Here is an 18,379-nt window from a genome sequence, read left to right as displayed (position 1 = left end):
GGAAACCCAACAATAGAGGGTGAATCCACTGTTTGAAAGGTTATGGCATAATCGAGGAATCTGGGACCAATCCCAGATAGTGCCTATGATAGCACCTAGTGCTTGTGCATGCTCTCAAGAACTTGAGCATTTCCTTATTCATCAAGGTTTTACCAATATCCGTGTCAAGGATCCTGGCAACACAACATACTACCATGATGAATACCGGTGGAGAATGCAGATGCAAAGGAAGATAACACTTTCTCAGATTTCACCTTAGCGAGGCCAAGAGGACAAAATCTGGATGATCGACCGAGAGACATTTAGCACTCCGCTTCTAATGTTCTGCTTGATGTGCTAGCGTAACCCATTCATTGAAATGGTTTGGTATCTAGAACAACAAGTAACAGGTCATACTTCGGAAGCTCAAGAATCCATAAGGAATAACTACGGAGTAAATCCTATGAAATCCTTATGGGGAGGTGGCCAACTTCTTCAATCAAGATGCTACAATAATAGGTCTTCCGGCTGAGTGTGTCAGCCACGACATCCACTTTACCGATTACGGCGAGACCATTATTATAGTTCTTGGGAGACATTCCAACCATCATATCTGCCTGAGATTCAGATCTGGTTGGTGTCAAAATAATCCAGACTCATCGAGCCTAGAAAGAAAAATGAAAGTTTGCAACACAAATCGACGAGATGACGTTGCGAGATTCTCGAGGAATGAACTACGATAGCAAACTCCAAAACATGAGCTGGTTCTGCTACAAACCTGTGAACACGCTATCCAAGACAAGCATGACCACGTAGTAGTCTTATAATAAAACACTACCGAGTTCAGGTGGGGAACCATCATCGAGGATATCGAAATCCTTACATAAGTCTAGCTCTTAAAAAGGAACTTCTTCTCCTTGAACAAATCAATCAGTGGCTTGGTGTGCTAGGAAACACATATAGAATGGAGGCGGCCAACCTATCAAACCATAGAGTACTTCGCACATGCGTGACTAACTTGGGACGATTCCAGAGGAAGCAAAACTAACTTTCTCGGATCCACGGCGGCAACTTGCATTAAATGCACGTGAATTGGAGGAAGTCACTCCTTTCATCCAAACGTAAACCTGATGAGCGGAACATGAAGGCAATGCTTACAAAGTTCCCAATACTAACTTAGATGTTCAACATGAATCATGGACAAGGTGAAATTGTTGTCAATGGGCTCAACAACAATCCATCCAGGCTTCCATATAGGTGGAATTCCAAAAGCTATGTGAAGGCGATAGTATTGGTCAGACCTAAAGGATGTAATGGTGTATGCTTGAGGAACAAGCGCGAGTAAGACAACATTATGAATATCGTTGGTTCTGATTTGATTTGACGATAGCCCATACTCAAATCAAGAATTGGATAAGATGATATGTCAACTGATCACGAGGTCAATCGATGGAAATACCATCCTTCTTCAACACACACAAGATATCCCTTAAAATGAACTAAGTCGGACAAGATTTTATCTTCCAGCTCTCCAAGTTGATGTATAGCTTAACCAACTAGCTCAGGGGTATCCAACACGGATTCTTGGAGAAAGGGTGGTTTACAGGAATAAACCAACTTGATCACGAACTCAACATAGCGGTCAGGTGACGACCTGGTGATACTTCCGAGAAGATATTCAGAAAATCATGAACCACCGATATGTTACTAAGCTCGGGAGCAATCTTGCTTTTCAGGGCAAGATGATATGATCAAAAGAGTGAGGGATTAGCACAACCCTAACTCATTGATCGAAGAGTGCACCAGAGATATGGACTAGGTGACACAATCAATCTTACAATAATGATTCGACCAACACGCTAAGAATGAAATTATTGTCCTTTAACTACCAAGCAACAGAGTTGCTAGGGTATAGATTTCACACATCACGATTCACTTGTCGGCACTCCGGTTGCTACAACATGGGAACCGAGAAATGAATAGCGATGGCAAGAAGTATCACTATATCAAGAGCTCACGAGGTGGTGTGCAATTCCCATGACAATCTTAATATAAAGATGGTAATACTCCAAGGTGGAACAGAACAAAAGCTGAGTTCGCAATTTGATCTGCGAAATACAACTTCTTTGACCCAATCCTAGATATGGATGAGGTTCTGGAGTTTGTTTCTCCTAGTCATTCCAGAATAGAATGGCTTGACGGACCACAAGAGTAATAGGCATCGATAAACGAATGCACGCATACTCTTGACTATCAATCAATAGACGAGGGTCAGAGTACAACTAAAGAGGGACAACTCGAAAGAACATACGATTTTTGAGTCATGGATGCATAGATTAGTATGTCGAACCAAGTTCATCAGGTTTCTTCCAGATAACCCATGCAGAGAAGGTAGGACTGGCAGAGCCGCGGCACAGCATCGAGAACTCATCAAGAGCACTCTGGTTGTGATCTTTTGGTTCAAAGAACTTCTGCCATAAATGGTTCATAGTATTTGGAAGAAGGAAATACCACGGACCTCGAGGACTAACACAAAGGTTACTAATAACCTAAAGGAACTAGCAATACTAACAACATGAAGTAAGTAGGGTGAATCTCGGGTTCAAAACCAAAGGAGTAGAATACCTACTACTAAGTGGCATCACGGGATGCTTTCGGGAATAATGGCCAGAATCATCACACTGGTAACACAAAACATGGCTAGGTTACTAGGTGATACTCTAGACACCTAGGGTCATAATAATAGCTCCAACACAAATGCCGAGGCAATGAAGTACCTCAACACACTAGTTAGTGTGGTTGAACTGGCACAAAGGAACTTCAGAACGGTAAGAACGAATTTGCAAATGCATAAGATTGTTTAGAAACCTGGGACGACTCGGATAGCATAACGGTTGTAAATGCTCAAAAAGATTTGAGACATCCTGCAAAATGGTGGCATAACCACTCGATCATCATAATATCAAGGTTTCGAGATCATCTATCAACACACGGATATAGTACGAACTGAACTGAGGCTTATATCCAACAATTCTATAAGTCTACGGATTAGTAACACGTGATCCTGATAGAAAGAGGAGAAAGCCTAGTTCCTTAACCCCGTAGGAAGGTAAGATGACTCAGATCAGAAGGGCATGAGGTAAAGGAGTAAAAAGAGCCTTACGTTCCATCCCACAATCAATTCCCTTATATAACTAAAGAATTTCTAGACTCAACTTCGACCAGTTTGGCTTGGTAATCCTACAGGCAGTCAGGCTCTGATACCAAAACTGGCAGGACCCCGACTCAAAGCCACACCGATCTAGCATGTAACACCTCATATCACTTTGCGGCCTCACGCACGGTATTCCACGGGTGTCGCCTTACCTTGCCCGGGGCCGTTTGCGCCTTTTGGCACACGTATATGATAGTGTCGCTAGCATCCATATGACAAGGAGCCCGGGCTGACATGGCTAGTCATGAACCCAAAGTGGCACTAACTTACAGGGACAGGCATACATGACCCAGCAACGAACGTGTCGGTCATCGGCGAGTGAATCTGGGCTATTGCAGCTGGGCTAGCAGGACACCGGTAAACCAGGCTGTAGCAGGCTAACAGGACTCCGGCAGACACCGCGTGACATTTCCCCGAAGGGACAGACACAGGAACGAAGAAGGACACATGCCGGCCAGCTTAAGTGTTCCGGAGCAGTAGCAAGCTACCAAGGCTCAGTGGAAGCACTAGGAGACATTTCCCGGTAAGAGAGGCTACCAAGGATAAACAACTAGATAGTCAGATCCCACACATACCAAGCATTTCAATAACATACACACAATATGCTCGATATGTGCAAATACAACATGGCATCACAACACGACTCTACAACTCAAGTATTTTATTCAATAGGCTCCGAGGAGCGAGATATTACAAACATGGGTCTCTCGACCTAGCATTCAGAGCATACAAGTCAAAGCACATGCGGAAGCTTAACATGTCTGAGTACAGACATCTACAAATGAAAAAGGCTGAGAAGCCTGACTATCTATCAGATCCTGCCGAGGGCACAAGATCGTAGCTGAGGTAACAAGCTAAACGTCGAAGTCCACACGGAACTACTAGTGAGACTGAAGTCTCTCTACAAAAACATAAAATAGGCAAACGTGAGTACAAATGTACCCAGCAAGACTTACATCAGAACTAACTACATATGCATCAGCATCAACAAGGGGATGGTGGGCTTTAACTGCAGCAAGCCAGCTTTGACTCGGTGGCTATCTTGAACTACGACTGCAATGTAACTCTGTTGAGGTGGCGTACACGAGTCCACATATTCACCAACCAATACTCCACTATGGATCCGCTTCCGTCTCCCTACGAGAACGCCATCCATAACACTCACGCTTATCTTGCGTATTTTAGAGTATCCACTTTCACTTGTCTATGAACTGTATAGGCAACCCAGAAGTCCTTTACCACGGACACGGCTATTCAAATAGATGATGTTAACCCTGCAGGGGTGTACTTCTTCATACATGTTTCCACCACTTAGCGTCTGCACACGACATGTGCTCGGCAGACTTCAAGCGAAAGCCGACGTGGGTGTAGACCACGACCTACCTAAGCACTCAAGTCTCTAGTCCAGGTTTATCACCTATTCAGGTTCCATCCGCAGGGAGTCCGGCCGAGGTTTCCACATACGGCCCCGAACGATGTCTATTGGGTTCCGCGACACCAAACGGGCGCCCGACATACCCGGCCACGTGCCTACCGCATCACAGCCCACCCCTCCGGTCAGCGCTGCGCACGGCCTCCAGCATACTACAAACACCAGAAACTACTTGCAACTCCTGGACAGAGGACAAGGGTGATTAAGAAGTCGAGCGGGGTCATATTTCAGGGCCCAATGCATGGTAGTAGCTGTTTCATGGATCACAAACACGTAACTCAGTTCCTGAGGACAGCTTCAATGAGACAACCCACCATGTACTCCTACATGGCCTCTCACCGATACCTTTACCAAATCGTGTTCACACACTTAGCTCTCAACAGTAGGACATGTTCACACACCTCCGATTCATCCTCGATGAATCAGACCTGACACAACTCTAAGCAATAGAAGGCACGACAAACAAGCATGAATGAGTAGACACATCAGGGCTCAAACAACTCCTACTCATGCTAGTGGGTTTCATCTATTTACTGTGGCAATGACAGGTCATGCAGAGGATAAGGGGTTCAACTACCGCAGCAAGTAACAGATGAATCGTTGTTGTCCTAATGCAATAAAAGAGAGCAGGAGCGAGAGAGTGGGATTGTATCGGAATAAAACAAGGGGGTTTTGCTTGCCTGGCACTTCTGAAGATAGCATAGTTCTTCATAAGTGTCATCGATCACTTCGCCGGTACACGTCTACTGAGAGGGGACAAGCACCGACAAACGAACAAGAAACACAATCAATGCAATGCATAATATGATGCATGATCATGACATGGCAGAATGAGTGTGTTGGGCTAATGCAACTACAACTAGATGGGTTTGAGCCATTTTGAACCAAAAGTTCAATCCCAAACTCAACTTATGAATTTAAATAGTGCCTTATCATGTTTTGCACTAAACAGCAAGGTTAAGTTGCTTTAACATGCATGAAACTAGTACAGATGGATAGATTGGATTTTTCTGATAATATTTCATATATAACTTATTTCATTCTGAGCTACGGTTGTTTTTATATGAATTTTAGAAGTTTTGGATATTTTCTGAAATTTCCTTAATTAAAAATAAATCCAGAAAAGGTTATCTGCGTCAGCATGACGTCAGCAGGTCAAAGGCGCCAGCCCAGGTCAAACCTGATGGCTCGGACCCACATGTTAGTGTCTAACTAATTAACCTGAGTTAATTAGCTCTAAATTAATACTAAACTAGACTAGTTAAGGCCCTGGTCCCACATGTCAGTATTAACAGGGCTAATTATGTTTAATTAGCACTTAACCTAAATTAGCAGGGGCATGGGCCCACTAGTCAGTGACTCTAGTAACTAACCTAATTAGTTAATTAGTGCTAGCTAGAGTAATTAGTCGGGCGGGGCCCGCAAGTCAGTGAGAGAGAGGGGGAAGTCAGACCGGGCAGTGGGGTCATCCCACGCCGGTCAACGGGTCGGCGGTCACCGGCGTTTAGCCTCCGGCGAGTCCAGACACGGCGGCGAGCCTCGGATTTGTGTCTCCGGTGACCAAACGGGCGGCCTAGGCCATCTACGGGGAGCTTGAGCTCAACCGCATCCAGCGTGGCATGTGGCGGCAGCGGGGACGGCTGGAGCTCGCCGGAAACGAGCTCGGGGCGGCGCAGGCGTTCGGGTGAGCGCGGGATTGGTGCTGCGGTGCGCAAACGAACGCAGCGATGCGCTAGGGGGTCTCTACGCGTGGCGGTGAGCATGTGGAATGCACGCCCGGGACCAAATGGTCACCAGAGCGTCACCGGCGACGAGCGCAGACGGCGGCGCGTTCGGTCACAGGCGAGATGGCGGCTACGGCATGCAAACGAAGCAAAGGAGAGGGGGGTTAGGGGGAGGAGCTCACGGCGGATGCGAGGAGAGGCTCAGCGGGCTCGGGGAGGTGTCGTAGAGGGCGCAAGGTCGTCGGCGATCTTGGCGGCCGAAGGAAGAAGACGACGAGGTAGCCGGCGATGCAGGGCGTCCGACGATGCTTGACTTGGCGAGTAGGTCGAGGACGTCTTGGCGGACCCCTTGTACACGTTGGTGAGGCGAGGCAGTGGCGGTGGCCGCGGCAGTAGCAAGCGGCGGCGACGGCGTGTTCGGTGGTGAGAGAGAGGGAACAGAGGAGGGAGAGACTGCGGATGCGAGAGAGTGAGAGAGTTCCAGGGGGTGGCGTGGCGCTGCGAGAGACGTCCAGGGGAAGGTGGAGGCAGACAGGCAGGGAGGAGGTGGCCGGCGTGTGGCTGCGCGCGCCGGGCACGCGCCCTGTCTGACTGGCGGGAGGACAACGACGGCTGTCACAGGCTAGTGGGCTGGGCCGTGCTGGGTCAGGCCAGGTGAGCGCCAGGTAAAACCCTCTATCTCTGCTTTCTGTTTTTCTTTTTATTTGTTTCTGTTCTGTGTTTTGAAATAGTAGAAAAACTATTCCATTTAGGAAAAACCTGAAAATATTCAGAGGCACATTTGAAAATATTCTCAACAGCCTAAAAATACCTTCAAGATTATTTGGGCATTTTAAAACATTTATAGGATTTAAATTGCCCAAATGCAAATACCTATGGCTTGGTGCAAAAATCCAGAATAGCCTCCAAAAATATGAAACCATTTTTGGCAGAGGATTTAGCCAGGACCAAAGATGGTGAACATTTATGAAGGCATTTTGGGTTCATTGAAATTCCAATTGTTGGAACCTAGTATTCCAAAGGGGGTGTTGGGGTTTGTTAGTCCCCATTTCAAGTTTAAGAAAAAAATTAGACATGATGCACACATGAAGCTATCCTAGTGCAATGCCAGAAGCTAGGGATGTGACAACTCACCCCCACTAAACAAGAATCTCGTCCCGAGATTCAAGACGGGAGGTAAGAAGACAAAGGGGACACAAAGCTAACACGGTCCGGATTGCACCTCTTGAAGATGTTGATTCGATCACCATGATTGTCTCGATGTCTTGCTCTCAGAACTTCAACTAACATGACAATGAGAGGATAGAGAAAACTCTAAAAGAATCGATCTTCTCGGAGATCAAGCAACTCAGGATCAACTCACGGAGTAAGACATAGGACATCTCTCGAGCTGGGACACGAAACACACATCAAAAGGGATGGGGTGAAACAGATGACGAGGGTTCACTAGGTAGACAACAATTCCACACTTAAGAGGGTGGTGAACGGTTGTCAACGTAGCGAGGAGTTGAGTTGCCATGATACCATAACGAGACATCTTAGAGGAGGTGACCCATGGAAATATTCCCTTAAGTGGCAAAAAGAATTATCTTTGATTCAGAGATCATTGAAACTCTTTATACCAGCTTAAGGCAAATCATAATCGATCATTTGAAGGAGTCCGGATGAATGACATACCCGGACTAGTATGGATGATGTGGATTGCCTTGTTGAAAACAACGCAATGGAAGATTTTGCTTATCATCGGAAATGGATGAAATCCAAGGTAGAGTGGCACAATGGCGGTGCAAGCTGGGAACAAAATGCAAATGCTGGGAATGATTCTAGTAACTGGGGGGAAACCCAACAATAGAGGGTGAATCCACTGTTTGAAAGGTTAGACCATAATCGAGGAATCTGGGAGCAATCCCAGATAGTGCCTATGATAGCACCTAGTGCTTGCGCGTGCTCTCAAGAACTTGAGCATTTCCTTATTCATCAAGGTTTTACCAATATCCGTGTCAAGGATCCTGGCAACACAACATACTACCATGATGAATACCGGTGGAGAATGCAGATGCAAAGGAAGATAACACTTTCTCAGATTTCACCTTAGCGAGGCCAAGAGGACAAAATCTGGATGATCAACTGAGAGACATTTAGCACTCCGCTTCTAATGTTCTCCTTGATGTGCTAGCGTACCCCCTTCATTGAAATGGTTTGGTATCTAGAACATCACGTAACAGGTCAGACTTCGGAAGCTCAAGAATCCATAAGGAATAACTACGGAGTAAATCCTATGAAATCCTTATGGGGATGTGGCCAACTTCTTCAATCAAGATGCTACAATAATAGGTCTTCCGGCTGAGTGTGTCAGCCACGACATCCACTTTACCGATTACGGTGAGACCATTATTATAGTTCTTGGGAGACGTTCCAACCATCATATCTGCGTGAGATTCAGATTTGGTTGGTGTCAAAATAATCCAGACTCATCGAGCCTAGAAAGAAAAATGAAAGTTTGCAACACAAATCGACGAGATGACGTTGCGAGATTCTCGGGGAATGAACTACGATAGCAAACTCCAAAACATGAGCTGGTTCTGCTACAAACCTGTGAACATGCTATCCAAGACAAGCATGACCACGTAGTAGTCTTATAATAAAACACTACCGAGTTCAGGTGGGGAACCATCATCGAGGATATCGAAATCCTTACATAAGTCTAGCTCTTAAGAAGGAACTTCTTCTCCTTGAACAAATCAATCAGTGGCTTGGTGTGCTAGGAAACACATATAGAATGGAGGCGGCCAACCTATCAAACCATAGAGTACTTCGCACATGCGTGACTAATTAGGGACGATTCCAGAGGAAGCAAAACTAATTTTCTCGGATCCACGGCGGCAACTTGCATTAAATGCACGTGAATTAGGGGAAGTCACTCCTTTCATCCAAACGTAAACCTCATGAGCGGAACATGAAGGCAATGCTTACAAAGTTCCCAATACTAACTTAGATGTTCAACATGAATCATGGACAAGGTGAAATTGTTGTCAATGGGCTCAACAACAATCCATCCAGGCTTCCATATAGGTGGAATTCCAAAAGCTATGTGAAGGCGATAGTATTGGTCAGACCCAAAGGATGTAATGGTGTATGCTCGAGGAACAACCGCGAGTAAGACAACATTATGAATATCGTTGGTTCTGATTTGATTTGATGATAGCCCATACTCAAATCAAGAATTGGATAAGATGATATGTCCATTAGCTGATCACGAGGTCAATCGATGGAAATACCATCCTTCTTCAACACACACAAGATATCCCTTAAAATGAACTAAGTCGGACAAGCTTTTATCTTCCAGCTCTCCAAGTTGATGTATAGCTTAACCAACTAGCTCAGGCGTATCCAACACGGATTCTTGGAGAAAGGGTGGTTTACAGGAATAAACCAACTTGATCACGAACTCAACATAGCGGTCAGGTGACGATATGGTGATACTTCCGAGAAGATATTCAGAAAATCACGAACCACCGATATGTTAATAAGCTCGGGAGCAATCTTGCTTTTCAGGGCAAGATGATATGATCAAAAGAGTGAGGGATTAGCACAACCCTAACTTGTTGATCGAGGAGTTGCCGATAACTCTGTTTACAAAACATGATCATCTCATACAATACAATTTAGCATCATGTCTTGACCATATCACATCACAACATGCCCTGCAAAAACAAGTAGACGTCCTCTACTTTGTTGTTGCAAGTTTTTCGTGGCTGCTAGGGGCTGAGCAAGAACCGCTCTTACCTACGCATCAAAACCACGACGATTTTTCGTCAAGTATGTGCTGTTGTAACCTTCAACAAGGACCGGGCATAGCCACACTCGATTCAACTAAAGTTAGAGAAACTGACACCCGCCAGCCACCTGTGTGCGAAGCACGTCGGTAGAACCAGTCTCGCGTAAGCTTACGCGTAATGTTGGTTCGGGCCGCTTCATCCAACAATACCGCCGAATAAAAGTATGACATGCTGGTAAGCAGTATGACTATTATCGCCCACAACTCACTTGTGTTCTACTCGTGGATATAAAATCTACGCATAAACCTGGCTCTGATACCACTGTTGGGGAACGTAGTAATTTCAAAAAAATTCCTACGCACACGCAAGATCATGGTGATGCATAGCAATGAGAGCGGAGAGTGTTGTCCATGTACCCTCGTAGACCGAAAGCGGAAGCGTTATGACAACGCGGTTGATGTAGTCGTACGTCTTCATGATCCGACTGATACAAGTACCGAACGCACGGCACCTTCGAGTTCAGCACACGTACAACTTGATGACGTCGCTCGAACTCATGATCCAGCAGAGCTTCGAGGGAGAGTTCCGTCAGCACGACGGCGTGATGACGGTGATGATGATGCTACCGACGCAGGGCTTCGCCTAAGCACCGGTACAATATGACCGAGGTGAATTATGGTGGAGGGGGGCACCGCACATGGCTAAAAGATCAACTAATCAACTTGTGTGTTCTAGGGTGCCCCCTGCCCCCGTATATAAAGGAGCAAGGGGAGGCCAGCCGGCCTCTCTAGGCGCGCCAAAGAGGGGAGGAATCCTCCTCCTAGTAGGAGTAGGATTCCTCCTTTCCTAGTCCTACTAGGAGGGGGAAGGCAGGAGAGGAGGAGGAGAAGGAAAGAGGGGGTGCAGCCCCTCCCCTAGTCCAATTCGGACTAGGCCCATGGGGGGTGCACGGCCAACCCTCATGGCTTCCCCTTTTTTCCCCTAAAGCCCACTAAGGCCCATATGTACTCCCGTATTCCCGTAACTCCCCGGTACTCCGAAAAATAGCCGAATCACTCGGAACCTTTCCGATGTCCGAATATAGTCGTCCAATATATCGATCTTTACATCTCGACCATTTAGAGACTCCTCATCATGTCCCCGATCTCATCTGGGACTCCGAACTACCTTCGGTACATCAAAACATATAAACTCATAATACCGATCGTCACCGAACGTTAAGCATGCGGACCGTACGGGTTCGAGAACTATGTAGACATGACCGAGACACGTTTTCGGTCAATAACCAATAGCGGAACCTGGATGCTCATATTGGCTCCCACATATTCTACGAAGATCTTTATCGGTCAAACGCATAACAACATACGTTGTTCCCTTTGTCATCGGTATGTTACTTGCCCGAGATTCGATCGCCGGTATCTCAGTACCTAGTTCAATCTCGTTACCGGCAAGTCTCTTTACTCGTTCCGTAATGCATCATCCCGCAACTAACTCATTAGTCACATTGCTTGCAAGGCTTATAGTGATGTGCATTACCGAGAGGGCCTAGAGATACCTCTCCGACAATCGGAGTGACAAATCATAATCTCGATCTATGCCAACTCAACAAGTACCATCGGAGACACCTGTAGAGCACCTTTATAATCACCCAGTTACGTTGTGACGTTTGGTAGCACACAAACTGTTCCTATGGTATTCGGGAGTTGCATAATCTCATAGTCATAGGAACATGTATAAGTCATGAAGAAAGCAATAGCAGTAAACTAAAACGATCAAGTGCTAAGCTAACGGAATGGGTCAAGTCAATCACATCATTCTCCTAATGATGTGATCCCGTTTATCAAATGACAACTCATGTCTATGGTTAGGAAACTTAACCATCTTTGATCAACGAGCTCGTCAAGTAGAGGCATACTAGTGACACTCTGTTTGTCTATGTATTCACACATATATTATGTTTCCGGTTAATACAATTCTAGCATGAATAATAAACATTTATCATGAAATAAGGATATAAATAATAACTTTATTATTGCCTCTAGGGCATATTTCCTTTATTGGTTTCATTCATTCCAAGGCTGACACTTCACTCTTTATGTTCAATAAATATAGAGTGACAATATTTGTTCTCATTTATGTTGATGATATTATTGTGACAAGTTCCTCTCAGGAAGCAGTGTCAGCACTGTTGAAGGATTTGAGTTCAGCTTTTACATTAAAGGATTTAGGAGATCTGCAGTTTTTTCTTGGAATAGAGGTAAGCAAAATCAATGATGGTATTGTGCTAACACAAGAGAAATATGCTTTGGATCTTCTAACTAAAGTAGGTATGAAAGATTGTAAGGCAGCACCTACACCCTTGTCCAGTACTAAAAAATTGTCAGCTTATGATGGAGAACCACTTGGACCAAAAGATGGTATGAGGTATAGAAGTATTGTTAGTGCATTACAGTATTTGACTCTTATGAGGCCAGATATTTCCTTCTCAGTAAACAAAATATGTCAATATTTGCATGCACCAACCACAGTTCACTGGACTGCAGCTAAAAGAATTCTCAGATATGGCAAGCACACAATAAACTCAGGTTTAGCATATAGGAAGTCATCTTCTACCTTATTGAGTGCATTCTCAGATGCAGATTGGGCAGGTGATATTGATGACAGAAGGTCAACAGGTGGTTTTGCAGTGTATTTTGGTTCGAATCTTATATCTTGGAGTGCAAGAAAACAACCCACTGTATCAAGGTCAAGTACAGAGGCAGAATACAAGTCTGTGGCCAATGCTACTGCAGAACTTATCTGGTTGCAATTGCTTCTTAAGGAACTTAAAGTTCCTATAAGAGAAGTTCCCTGTCTTTGGTGTGATAATCGTGGTGCAACCTACTTGTTAGCTAATCATGTGTTTCATGCTCGAACTAAGCATATTGAAATTGACTATCATTTTGTCAGAGAAAGAGTGACTGATAAACTACTTGATATAAGGTTTGTTTCTTCTAAGGATCAAGTTGCAGATGGTTTTACAAAGGCATTGCCTCAGAGAGACTTGGAGAACTTTAGGCGCAATCTCACCTTGACCAAGGTGTGATTGAGAGGTGCTGTTAGGAATAGTCTAGAGAGTTCTAGATATTCTGGTTGTACTCGATTTGGTTGGGATAAAACCAAAACCGGACCCTGCCTAGAGTTGTTTAGATTCGTTGTTATCTCTTTATATTCTTGTAACCCAAGTCTGTAACGATATCTTGTATATGCCTCAATCAGGGCTTTCTGATCCTATATAACATGAAACCAGCGGCCTACTACGGTAGGTTAACACGCTTCCTTATTTCACATGATATACCTACATCAGTATTGATTTTAATCTGCTCGGCATCCGGTGGTCTCCACCCATGACCTGGCAATAAGTTTGCATACTCTCCCGGAAGCTCCAGCACCGAGAGTGCTTCTTTGATCATCTTCGTTGACTGAACTTGTTCCATACTCACCTTGTCATTGGTAGTATTGTTCCTCAGTGTCCAGATAGCCGACATAACTGTGACAATTTTAGCTCGGTCCGGATCATCACACACGGGATCACAGAGAATATCTCTAGAACAAGTACATTACATACATGGAGTTCCAAAAGCTTGATATGCAACCATTCCGTTGCTTCCCTCCAAAAACTCTTAGCCTGCGTGCATTTGATCAATGCATGAAACATGCCTTCGTCTGCATCTATAAGTGTGTGTTCTCAGTTAATGTGTTTCATGAGAGGAAAAGCAATAGTTGTCCTGGTTTTGGTGCTAAAAGGTATATCTGGATTAATATATCTTTCCTATTTCTAGAAATTTAACTTGGTGGTGAGTTCACTCACCCTCCTCTTGCTCTTACATGTGGGACATAGTTCAACGGTTACCGAAATAAAATAATCTCAACGCGTGGTCTGGATCGAATCATGATGTTGTGTCAGAGTGGCCTTGTTGCAAAAATCGAAAGATAAAAGCGGAACAAGCCTCCGCAGTCAAAGATTTTATCTATAAATTATCCATGCTTCGACACAACTATTTTCTTCGACTCTGACACTACCTTAAACCTATCTCTACATACAAGAGAGCTGCTAACAAGATTCGTGTTCATAGTAGAAACATGCTCCACGTTCCTTAGCTGCACAATCTCTCTCTAAGCAAGCTTCGAATCTACCATGCCAACACCACGAACAAAGATGTGGCCCATCCCCAATTAGGACAAAAGAATCTCGGGCGACTTGATAAGAAGTGAACATAGATACGTCAACACATGTGAACATTACAACTCGTATAAATTCACTAATATGACGATTGAAATACTGATGGATAATCGGTAAATACCACACACATCAGTATTGCTAGCGGCCACAACGTTGATAGTCTTGGAACCCTTTACCTTCTGCGGTCTGCAAATTTTGAGAATTCCTCGAAAAGTTGTCGGGCTTTCCATAGGTAAAGCACTATAGGTCAGCTTTGTTATTTTTCTTCTTCATGGAGGTAGTAGTTTTGACAACCGGTAAACCAGAACGTGGTCTTACCTTGCCACCTCTTAAAGAGCACACCGGTGAATTTATCTGGTCGGAGTGCATCGACAAAACCAGCAACTCGGGAAATTGCCCACTATTAGGTTTTTGGATTATTAGAAAGTTAGGCAATTTCTTGATTAATTTCAGAATATAAACCATGGTTAAGGGACCAATTAGCATGTACTCCCTCCATCCCGCAATATAAGACGTTTTGCAAAAATGTCTTATATTATAGGAAGGAGGGAGAGTTTGCAAAAACGTCATATGTTGTGGGATGGAGGGAGTACATTTAAAAAATACTAGATTCACTAAATAGAATGAACAATAGCATCACACATGCAACAATGAGAAAGTATCACATGGAAACCAAGTTTTAGTGGAAACCGGTGAAAACCACATGAAAACGATGTTTTAAAGTTTCGAAAAAATCTTTAAAAAAATGTGAGACGTTAAGAATGTGATGTTCTATTACCATGTGAAATTCCCAAGTCCAAACACATTAGCATTTACGAGCTACCAAAAAAACAAAATCAGCATTGAATAGTGCCGAACAGTACACATCACTATTCATTGCTGAATTTGTTCTTTTCATAGCTCGTAAATGGTAATGTGTTTGAACTTGAAAATTTTCATGCCAATTGAACATCACCCTCTTAACATCCTGTATTTTTCTCAAATTTTTTTGAAACTTTTAAATTTGGTTTCTACGAAGTTTTCTTTGAAACTTGGTTTTCATAGGATATTCTCTCTGCAACAATAGCCTAATTAAAGATTAAATCAGATACAACGCACGTATTGATGACACGAAATGGATGGCCGAGGCAACAATGCGTGACACCACCTGACTTGGAAGGAAGATGATCCGCAGTGACAAATATGAGCAGTCACGCGTAGAGTTTCCTAAAAGCTAATTTTCCCTCTTCTCTTCTAATGTAGGACACAGGAGCGAGAGGTTTCATAGACACGTTCTCCTACTTGCGAGCACGCCGATGTTTGGGATGGAATAGACTATGATGACGGCTCAAACAGTGAGAGGAGACAAAAACCTTAAGTCGATTTGTTGTGTTATTTGCGATGGCTGCCAGGTTGTATATATAAGAGAATGAATAGTCTCGTGTCACCTCACCTTTCGGGATTGGATTAAAGATTGCACCTCCACCTCTTGCCATACATGGGCATGATTTATTGGATTTAGCTATTGGGTCAAGCAGCGAACCAACCCGTGGTTTAATAGTTAGGAGAACAGTGGTATTTCTTCAAGTCCTAGACTTGACATTAATGCTCGTATTTTCATGAATTTATCCCATGTCTTTCGGCGATGTGCCCTCAATGGGAGGGGACGTTCTCGTGCGTATGTATGAGCGTATGCGTCTGTACCGTATTTAAAAAAACTATTGGAAATAGAATATTGTAACAATATAGTTCTTTTTTATACTATATAGTCTTGATTTATTCGGAAATAGAATTATTCAGCACACCATGTGATGCTCGCAATAAAATGTGATAAACCGAGAAAAATCCCAAGCGAATGAATTATTCAGCACACGATGTAGTACTGTATAGTGCGTAGCTAGCTGTGGTTGTATTTGGACATGATGGACGGCTTGGCAAAGGGGCCGTCGAGCATCCCGCGGGCCATGATCTTGTACATCGCCTCCGTCATGTGCAGGCCGTCCCACGACACGTACTTGGCCGGGTCCGGGCACGGCACCACCCACGGGTCCGAGCAGTGGAGGGTGAGGTTGGCGTTGTACGGCCCACCGCCGCCGCAGCACGCGTGCAGCCCGTCCCCGCGGCGACCCCGTTCACCGCCGGGTTGGTGATGAGGCTGAGCACCTCGTTGTAGTAGTCCACGTAGGTGATGGACACGCCGGGGTGGGCGCGGCCGAGCTCGCGGAGCCTGCCCTTGAGCATGCGGTTGTTGTCGGCGGTGAGGCCGTTGAGCCACCGGAGGCAGCCGGCGGAGTCGTAGTCGCCGGGCTCGCCGCCGCGGTAGAAGTAGAGGTACCGCGGGACGCAGCCCATCGGGAAGATGCCCGGCACGTAGATGTTCCTGGCTCCCAGCTTGATGAGGGCCTCCACGGAGAGCGCGATGGAGCGGATCACCCGGGGCACCAGCGGCCGGACGAACCCGAGCGTCCTGTTCTGGAAGAAGGGGTGGTTGTAGTCGTTGGCGCCGATCTCCCCCACCAGGAACAGCGAGCTCTCCATGATCTCCCGCCGCTGCTCGTCGGTGGAGGCGATCGCCGCCAGCACTTTCTTGAACCACCCGATCTGGATGCCCAAGGAGTAGGGGGTGATCTGGTCCACGTTGAGGTGCTTCTTCCTGAAGAGGAGCTGGTTGAGCGCCGTGCCGCTCGCCACTGCGAAGTTGGCGCCGTAGCGGAAGTCGCCCTTCGTCGCCCGCGACTTCGCCTGCAGGTACGCCGGCCAGTACGGGAACCCCAGCCTCTCCACTGCATGCACGTACACCCCACACTCACATCAGTCATGCGTGTTAAAGTACAAGTGCAGATTAATTAAGCATGCATGCATGCATGTGAAGGAGTACCGATGAAGTCGACGATGAGGCGGCCGTCGGACCAGCGGCCGGTGGGGCGGCCGAAGAAGGTCTCGCCGTAGGGCGACCGCGACACGGAGCCCGGCGCCTTGGAGTAGTGTATGAAGTTGCCGGTGTCGATCAGCGAGTCGCCGAAGCTGAACAGACGCCGGCAGGAGCTGCTGCTGCTCATGTTTGACTTGGCCGGCGCGGACGCCGACGCCGTGGTGGCCAAAAACGCAAGAAGCACGGCCACCACGAGCCGCAAAGGCAGAGTCGTCGTCACAACCCCCGCCATGGTGGGAATGAGATCGACACCGACGGGTAGAAACTCGAGACTTCTGGCCGGCCGGAGCTCGGAGCTGAGGCTACTATATGTGATGTAGGTCTGGTAGGTATCGTGTGCCCACATCAATCATGGATGGCGGAAGACATGGACAGATGCGGCAACTGTTGCTCGGGGTCTCCGGCCTCCAACATTTCTAAATCGGACCGGGCATGGCGACGCGTATGCGCACGAGTGCGAAGCGTCGGTGTGTTGCACGAGCTGTTTAAATTACTTGCAAGAAAATGGAACTCTTGGCCAACGGGTGGCAATGGCGTGAAGATATTCGATTTGATTCGAAGGATCGAATCGGCCGTTGACTTGTGCAGATGTGATGGAGATCTCCACGGGATCGACCGATGGGGAGCATCCATCCATTGCGATCTCGTCAATTCGTGCGCCAGTTTGGTAGTTGATGGGAGGGACAGTAGCTCACTGTGCGTAATGAAGTACGGGTCTGATTGATCTGCCACTGGGCATCAGTGACCAGTTTTCCTATTGAAGATTATAAACTAATACAGGTGGTACTAGCATGTCTGCAAGCAGGACACATCTCTTCTTTCTTTCTTTTTTTGCGGAATATGAGCAAAAACATACTTGTTGAAGGTTATAAACGAGGTAATATCACCATGGTGCTTAAATTTGCCATCAATGTTCACTTTAGTGCATAAACTTGAAAAATATGCCGAACTGATTCTAAAACTTGGAGCGAGCGTGCAAATACGATGCTAATCCAATCCACAGATGTATAATGCGCTCACATCACAACGTATTTTGATTAGCGTTAATGTACGTCTCCATGACGAGTGGGCCTCACATGTCAAAATAAAGGGAAATTAAACGATACAAAACAGTCCCC

At 45.7% G+C, this 18,379-nt stretch overlaps 1 pseudogene; it reads right to left on the bottom strand.

Moving 5' to 3' along the window:
- Positions 1-16,050: 16,050 nt before the first annotated feature.
- On the bottom strand, positions 16,051-17,698 carry LOC123048898 (GDSL esterase/lipase At1g28650-like; annotated as a pseudogene).
- Between the last annotated feature and the right edge of the window lie 681 nt (positions 17,699-18,379).

The sequence above is a fragment of the Triticum aestivum genome, chromosome 2D, assembly GCF_018294505.1.
Source record: "Triticum aestivum cultivar Chinese Spring chromosome 2D, IWGSC CS RefSeq v2.1, whole genome shotgun sequence".
Lineage (NCBI taxonomy): Eukaryota > Viridiplantae > Streptophyta > Magnoliopsida > Poales > Poaceae > Triticum > Triticum aestivum.
The sequence above is the reverse complement of the archived record's forward strand: the minus strand, read 5'-3'. Positions and strand labels throughout refer to the sequence as shown.